Source organism: Hevea brasiliensis, chromosome 2, assembly GCF_030052815.1.
Source record: "Hevea brasiliensis isolate MT/VB/25A 57/8 chromosome 2, ASM3005281v1, whole genome shotgun sequence".
NCBI classification, from domain to species: domain Eukaryota; kingdom Viridiplantae; phylum Streptophyta; class Magnoliopsida; order Malpighiales; family Euphorbiaceae; genus Hevea; species Hevea brasiliensis.
In genome coordinates, this window is record NC_079494.1 from 10,063,896 (window position 1) to 10,069,895 (window position 6,000).

Sequence of the window (6,000 nt, forward strand, 5' to 3'; positions counted from 1 at the left end):
TTCTAGAAATACTGTCACTCATATTCTTAACAACTTAAGAATAGAATTTCTAACAAAATATTAATAGACCTTTTCAATTACACATAAATATATTATATAAACGGAAAAGTGAAATTGCCTTTTTTATTAATAAAATATGCACAAGATACATACAAAATGATATGCTCTAGGGCATACTACTAACACCACTTAGAAAGTAAAATACTGATTTTAAGTACAATTTCTATAGCTATCTAAAGCTAATGTATCCTAAAGAGTGGAATGCAACACCTTCATAGTTTTCATACAAATCACATCATAAACAATAAAAAGGTAATTTGGAGCACTCACACACCTGTATAATATTCAACCAGTACATATATGGGAGCTGATCCCCTATACAGCTCTCTTAATCCAACCACTGCCAACGAGTACATCTCAAGCTGGACTTTCACTTAATAGACCAAATGCGGGGGCCAGCAAGATCATCTCGAGTCATGCCTACCCCGACTTATCCATAAAAGGATCGAGTCCCAGCGAGCTAAGCTCCAGCCGCGTCTACCCGTCCTATCCATATCCAATGTCACACACCACACACACGCTAACACACACACACTGCTGATGCATGCATTTTATATTATCATTTAGATATAATTTTTGCACATAATTTACCCTTGTTTATATCTATTACTATAGATATTAACATATATTTAGTCAATTTTGCCTTTTTACACTTCTTAGTTTAATTTTTGGAATTTATTTGTTTTGTAGGTTAAATTTGGAGAATTTTGGTTGAATTGCAAAATTTTGAAGTTGAGTTAAAGAAACAGAAAGTTGCACAACCTATGACACAGCTTGTGTCATTGTCAGATATGAGGTTTTTTTCAGGCAGAAAGTTACATAACTTGCAACATAAGGCACAACACAACTGACTCAGCTTGTGACGTTTTAATGAAAATTATTGACGTGGCACTTTCGTCCCTCTGATTTAGTACATCATTTTCTCCTGAATCTTCTGTCTTTTTAACCCATTCTAGGGCAGACCTCTGCACCATATATAAACACATTATTCTCTTTCTTTCGAAAAGAAGAAAAATAAGGAGATTTTGTAAGAGAGAGAGAAAGGAAGAGGAGCACGTGAGATCAAGTTCTACAGCAGCAGAGGACGCCATCTGCAATGTTCCAGCAGTAGTTTCTTCATCATTTTACTGGGTTTTTCTTTCCCTAAGCTTAGATTTTCATTATTTCTTTATTTCTCTACTTGAGTTTGTCTTGAAACTATGATTTGTGAGTAGATCTTTGAGATTCTAGAGATGGGTCTGTAAATATTGCTCTATATTGTGGTTTTTGAACTGATTTAGTCATTTAAATGAGATTTGTTGCATTTTGATTTATTGCTTGTGAGCTTATTTCCTTGCTTGATGAATGGGCTCTCATAAGTTAAGTTTTAATCCTTGACAAATGGACTGAAAAGTGAATGTTTGGGATAGATAATCTTGCAATAAACTTAGTTGTCTTGGTGTTAGAGATAAGCTAAGAGGATTAAGGGGGCTTTCAAAATCAATTAGAGCTTTAATTGGGTTTTTGTCAGGTTTGAAATACCATGAAAACATGATTTGATTTGATGAATGCCAACTTTGAAATGCTTAAAAAAGGTTTCAAAGAACTAAGAATTGATTTCCCTCAAAATTGCAATTCTCATGTGTTTGGTTAAATTGGGGATAAACCACATGAAAACAATATTGAAAACGCTATCTCTAGAATTACTTTATTTTTTATTGAAGTTAAATTTAATTTCTCCCAATTTGATAATTAGTCATTTTAATTCAAATTTTAGTCATCTAGTTTAATTAGTTTAATTGGTTGTTTGATTTGGCTTAAATTCCTCAAATACCAATTTTAATTGTAAATTTCATTACCAATATCTTTAAATTTTAGCATTCTAATTAGCTTATTCTTTTATTTCTAATTTAAGCACAATTCCCTGTGGGAACGATATTTTTAAAACCATACTACTATGACCCGTGCACTTGCGAAAGCTATTTCACAGCTAACATCAAGTTTTTGGTGCCGTTACCGGGGAATTATTTGTTTTAAGTTGGATTATAATTGTTTTAAGCTGATTAGAATTTTTATTTTTTTTATTTTTACTGCTATTCCTTGTGTTTTTTAGGTACCTTTCTTATTTATGAGACGATCGAAAAGCACAAGTGATACTCAATTGTTGTTCAACCTTGAAGTTAAAAAATATGGAGAATCAAAATAGAGCTATTGATGGAAATAATGGAGGAAATGAACAAAACAGGCAGAATGAAGTTGTTAATCAAAATTATCCTCAGAGAAGATCCATGTTAGATTATGCCTTTCCTAGATATCCAGATGTGAGAGATAACAGACCTATCATTGGAGCTAATCAATTTGAGTTAAAGACTGGTCTCATTCAAATGGTCCAGAATTCACAATTTGGAGGCAGTCCACTTGAGAATCCCCATTCTTATTTGAAGAAATTTTTGATGATATGTGGCACTTAAAGACAGCCTAGAGTTTCAGATGAAGTGATTCGGCTCACCTTATTCCCATTCTCTCTTTGGGATTCAGCATTAGAGTGGTATGACTCACTTCCACAAACTATTATAGCTACTTGGGAGCAGCTATCTCAAGCTTTTCTATCTTAGTTTTTCTCACCTGGGAAGACCACTCATTTAAGGAATTTGATGGTAGCTTTTAAACCAAGGGATGATGAAACTTTGTATGAATCTTGGATGAGATTTAAGGAGCTTGAAAGGCAATGTCCTCATCATGAAATACCCAAATGGATGATTGTTCAGAATTTCTACAGCAAAGTTACTCCAACCATAAGAAATAGAATTGATTCACAAGCAGAAAGAGACTTCATGAGAATGACAAGTGAAGAATGCTATGATTTATTAGAGATGCTCATAATACCCAATTTTGGGGAAATCCTAAAGCAATTGAGCCAAAGAAGGCTGGGATTTATGAACTTGACTCAGTTAGCTACATGAATGCAAGATTTGATCAGTTGACTCAGCTACTTAGTGATTTTTGCACAAAGGCAATAGCCTCAACTCCTACAACTATGCAACAAGTTGCCTACACAGATGGAACCCAAAGTTATGGAGTTGATTACTCTTCTTATGGTGATGATTATTTGCAAGAACAAGCTGCTTATGTGGGAGGTTATCAACAGAAACCTATGGGAAATTCTTATTCTAATGTTAACAACTCAATATGGAGACCACAAGAAACTTTTGGTCAACAAGGTCAAAGCACAATCCATTCTCATAACCAGTAGTATATGCAGCAGAATAGGCCTCAGTTTCAGCCTCAATTTTAGCCCATAAGGTAGCCACAACCTGGATATCAATCAAAAGCACAACAACCCCTTCCACCTCATAAACCAAAGCCAACCTTGGAAACCATGATGGAGACATTTTTTGCTAAACAAAGCAAGATAAATAGCAAATTGGAGGAAGAAATTCAACACATGAGACAAATCATGGATCAATTACAAGCCCACAACCATATGTTAGAGACTCAGTTGGCTCAACAAGCAAGCTCATCAATAAGTAAATCCTATGGCAAACTACCTAGCCAACCATAAAACCCTCATGAACAATGTAAGGTTGTGACCTTGAGAAGTGGTAAGAAAGTTGGTCAAGAAAGTGAAAGCAAGAGAAAAGAAAAAGAGAGCACAAAAGAAGAAAAATCAGTTGAGAGCAATAAAAATGAAAAAGAAGAAGAAAGCAAAAGTGAGCAAGATGAGGGAAAGAAACCATACATCCCACCTGAGCCTTATAAGCCCACCCTTCCCTACCCTCAAATATTAATCAAGTATAAACTAAACAAACAATTTGGCAAATTCCTTGAAGTGCTAAAGAAGTTGTATATCGATGTGCCATTCACTGAGGCACTATCCCAAATGCCAAGTTATGCCAAGTTTTTGAAAGAGATTCTTACCAATAAGAGAAGGCTAGAAGATTATGATACCATCAACTTGGGAAAGCAATGAAGTGCTATAATTCAGAAGAAGTTACCTCCCAAACTCAAAGATCCGGGTGTGTTTTCCATTCCTTGTCATATAGGTGATAATTGTGTGGCAAATGCCCTATGTGACCTTAGAGCTAGTGTCAACCTAATGCCTCTTTCAATATATGAGAAGTTGAATATGGGAGAGTTGAAGCCCACAAGCATGTATCTTTCATTGGTTGACCGTTCAATTAAGTATCCAGAAGGCATTCTAGAAAATGTGCCTATCAAGGTTGGGAAATTCTACATTCTGATGGACTTTGTCATTTTAGATATGGAAGAAGACATAAAAATTGCTATCTTATTGGGAAGACCATTTTTTGCCACAGCTGGTGCTTTAATTGATATAAAGGGTGAGAAATTGACACTTAGAGTGGGAGATGATCAAATGATATTCAATATCAATCCAGCCATGAAAAGGAAATATGAAGAAGTTAAGTCTTGTTTGGGCATAGACATTATTGATGAGATTGTTCAAGAGAATTTCAGAAAAAGCTATCCACAAGACCCTCTGGAAAATTGCTTAGTCCATGGTGGGAGCATTGATGATGACAATCCTTATAAAGCTGCTTATGCACAACACTTGGAGAGCTCTCCACCACATCCTAAAGCTATAATTTTCAACTTGAAGAAGTGCAAACTTTGGAGATTAAACCACCATCATTAAAGGTAGAGGATACCCCAAAGGTAGATCTTAAACCTCTTCCTTCCAACCTTAGGTATGCTTTTCTTGGACCCAATGGAACATATCCTGTTATAATTAATGCATCTTTGACTGATATTGAGATTGACAAATTATTGAGAGTTTTGAGAGAATATAGGAGACTTTTGGTTTATGCAATCGATGATATAAGGGGAATTAGTCGAACAGTCTGTATGCGTAGGATTTTCCTAGAGCCAAATAGTAGACCTTCTATTGAACACCAAAGAAGATTGAATCCTACAATGAAGGATGTTGTGAAAAAGGAAATCCTGAAATTACTAGCTGCTGGAATTATTTACCTTATTTCTGACAGTGAATGGGTTAGTCCTGTGCATGTTGTACCAAAAAAAGATGGGGTGATAGTTGTTAAAAATGAGAATAATGAATTAATACCCACTAGAACTATTACAGGTTAGAGAATGTGCATAGACTATAGGAAGTTGAACAATGCTACAAGAAAAGATCATTTTCCCCTTCCTTTTATGGATCAAATGTTAAAGAGATTAGCCAAGCATTCTTACTCTTATTACTTAGATGGATATTCTAGTTTCTTTCAAATTCCAATCCATCCTGATGACAAAGAACAAACTACCTTTACTTGTCCCTATGGCACCTTTGCCTATCGAAGGATGCCATTTGGATTGTGTAATGTGCCTGCCACCTTTCAAAGGTGCGTGATGGTCATTTTTTATGATTTTATTGAAGAAATTATGGAGGACTTCATGGATGACTTTTCAGTATATGGCACTAATTTTGATTCATGCTTGACTAATTTGTTTAAAATCTAGCAAAGGTGTGCTGATAATGATCTGGTGTTGAATTGGGAGAAATGCCACTTTATGGTCCAAGAGGGAATCTTTCTAAGGCATTTGATCTCAAACAGGGGAATAGAAATTGATAGAGCCAAGATAGAAATTATTGAAAAAATGCCCCCCTTCAACCACTGTCAAAGGAGTCCGGAGTTTTCTTGGACATGCTAGATTTTACCAGTGATTTATTCAAAATTTTTCTAAAATTGCTAAACCCTTAACAAGTCTTTTGAATCATTATGTTAAATTTGATTTTAATCAAGATTATATGGTTGCTTTTTGCAGGTTAAAGACGGCATTAATAATAGCTCCTATCATGTAACCCCCGGATTGGAATTTGCCATTTGAAATCATGTGTGATGCAAGCGAGTTTGTTGTTGGAGCTGTCCTTGGCCAGCCAAGGATAGAAAACCTTATGCCATTTACTATGCAAGCTGAACCCTTGATGAAGCTTGAGTTAAT

The 6,000-nt window shown here is 35.2% G+C and overlaps 1 non-coding gene across 1 annotated transcript; it reads right to left on the minus strand.

Annotated features, from left to right (window-relative positions):
* Nucleotides 1-2,679: 2,679 nt before the first annotated feature.
* LOC131178139 (small nucleolar RNA R71) lies at nucleotides 2,680-2,785 on the minus strand. Its single transcript, XR_009147270.1, has one exon. It is a non-coding gene; the product is annotated as a small nucleolar RNA R71 (small nucleolar RNA).
* Nucleotides 2,786-6,000: the final 3,215 nt, after the last annotated feature.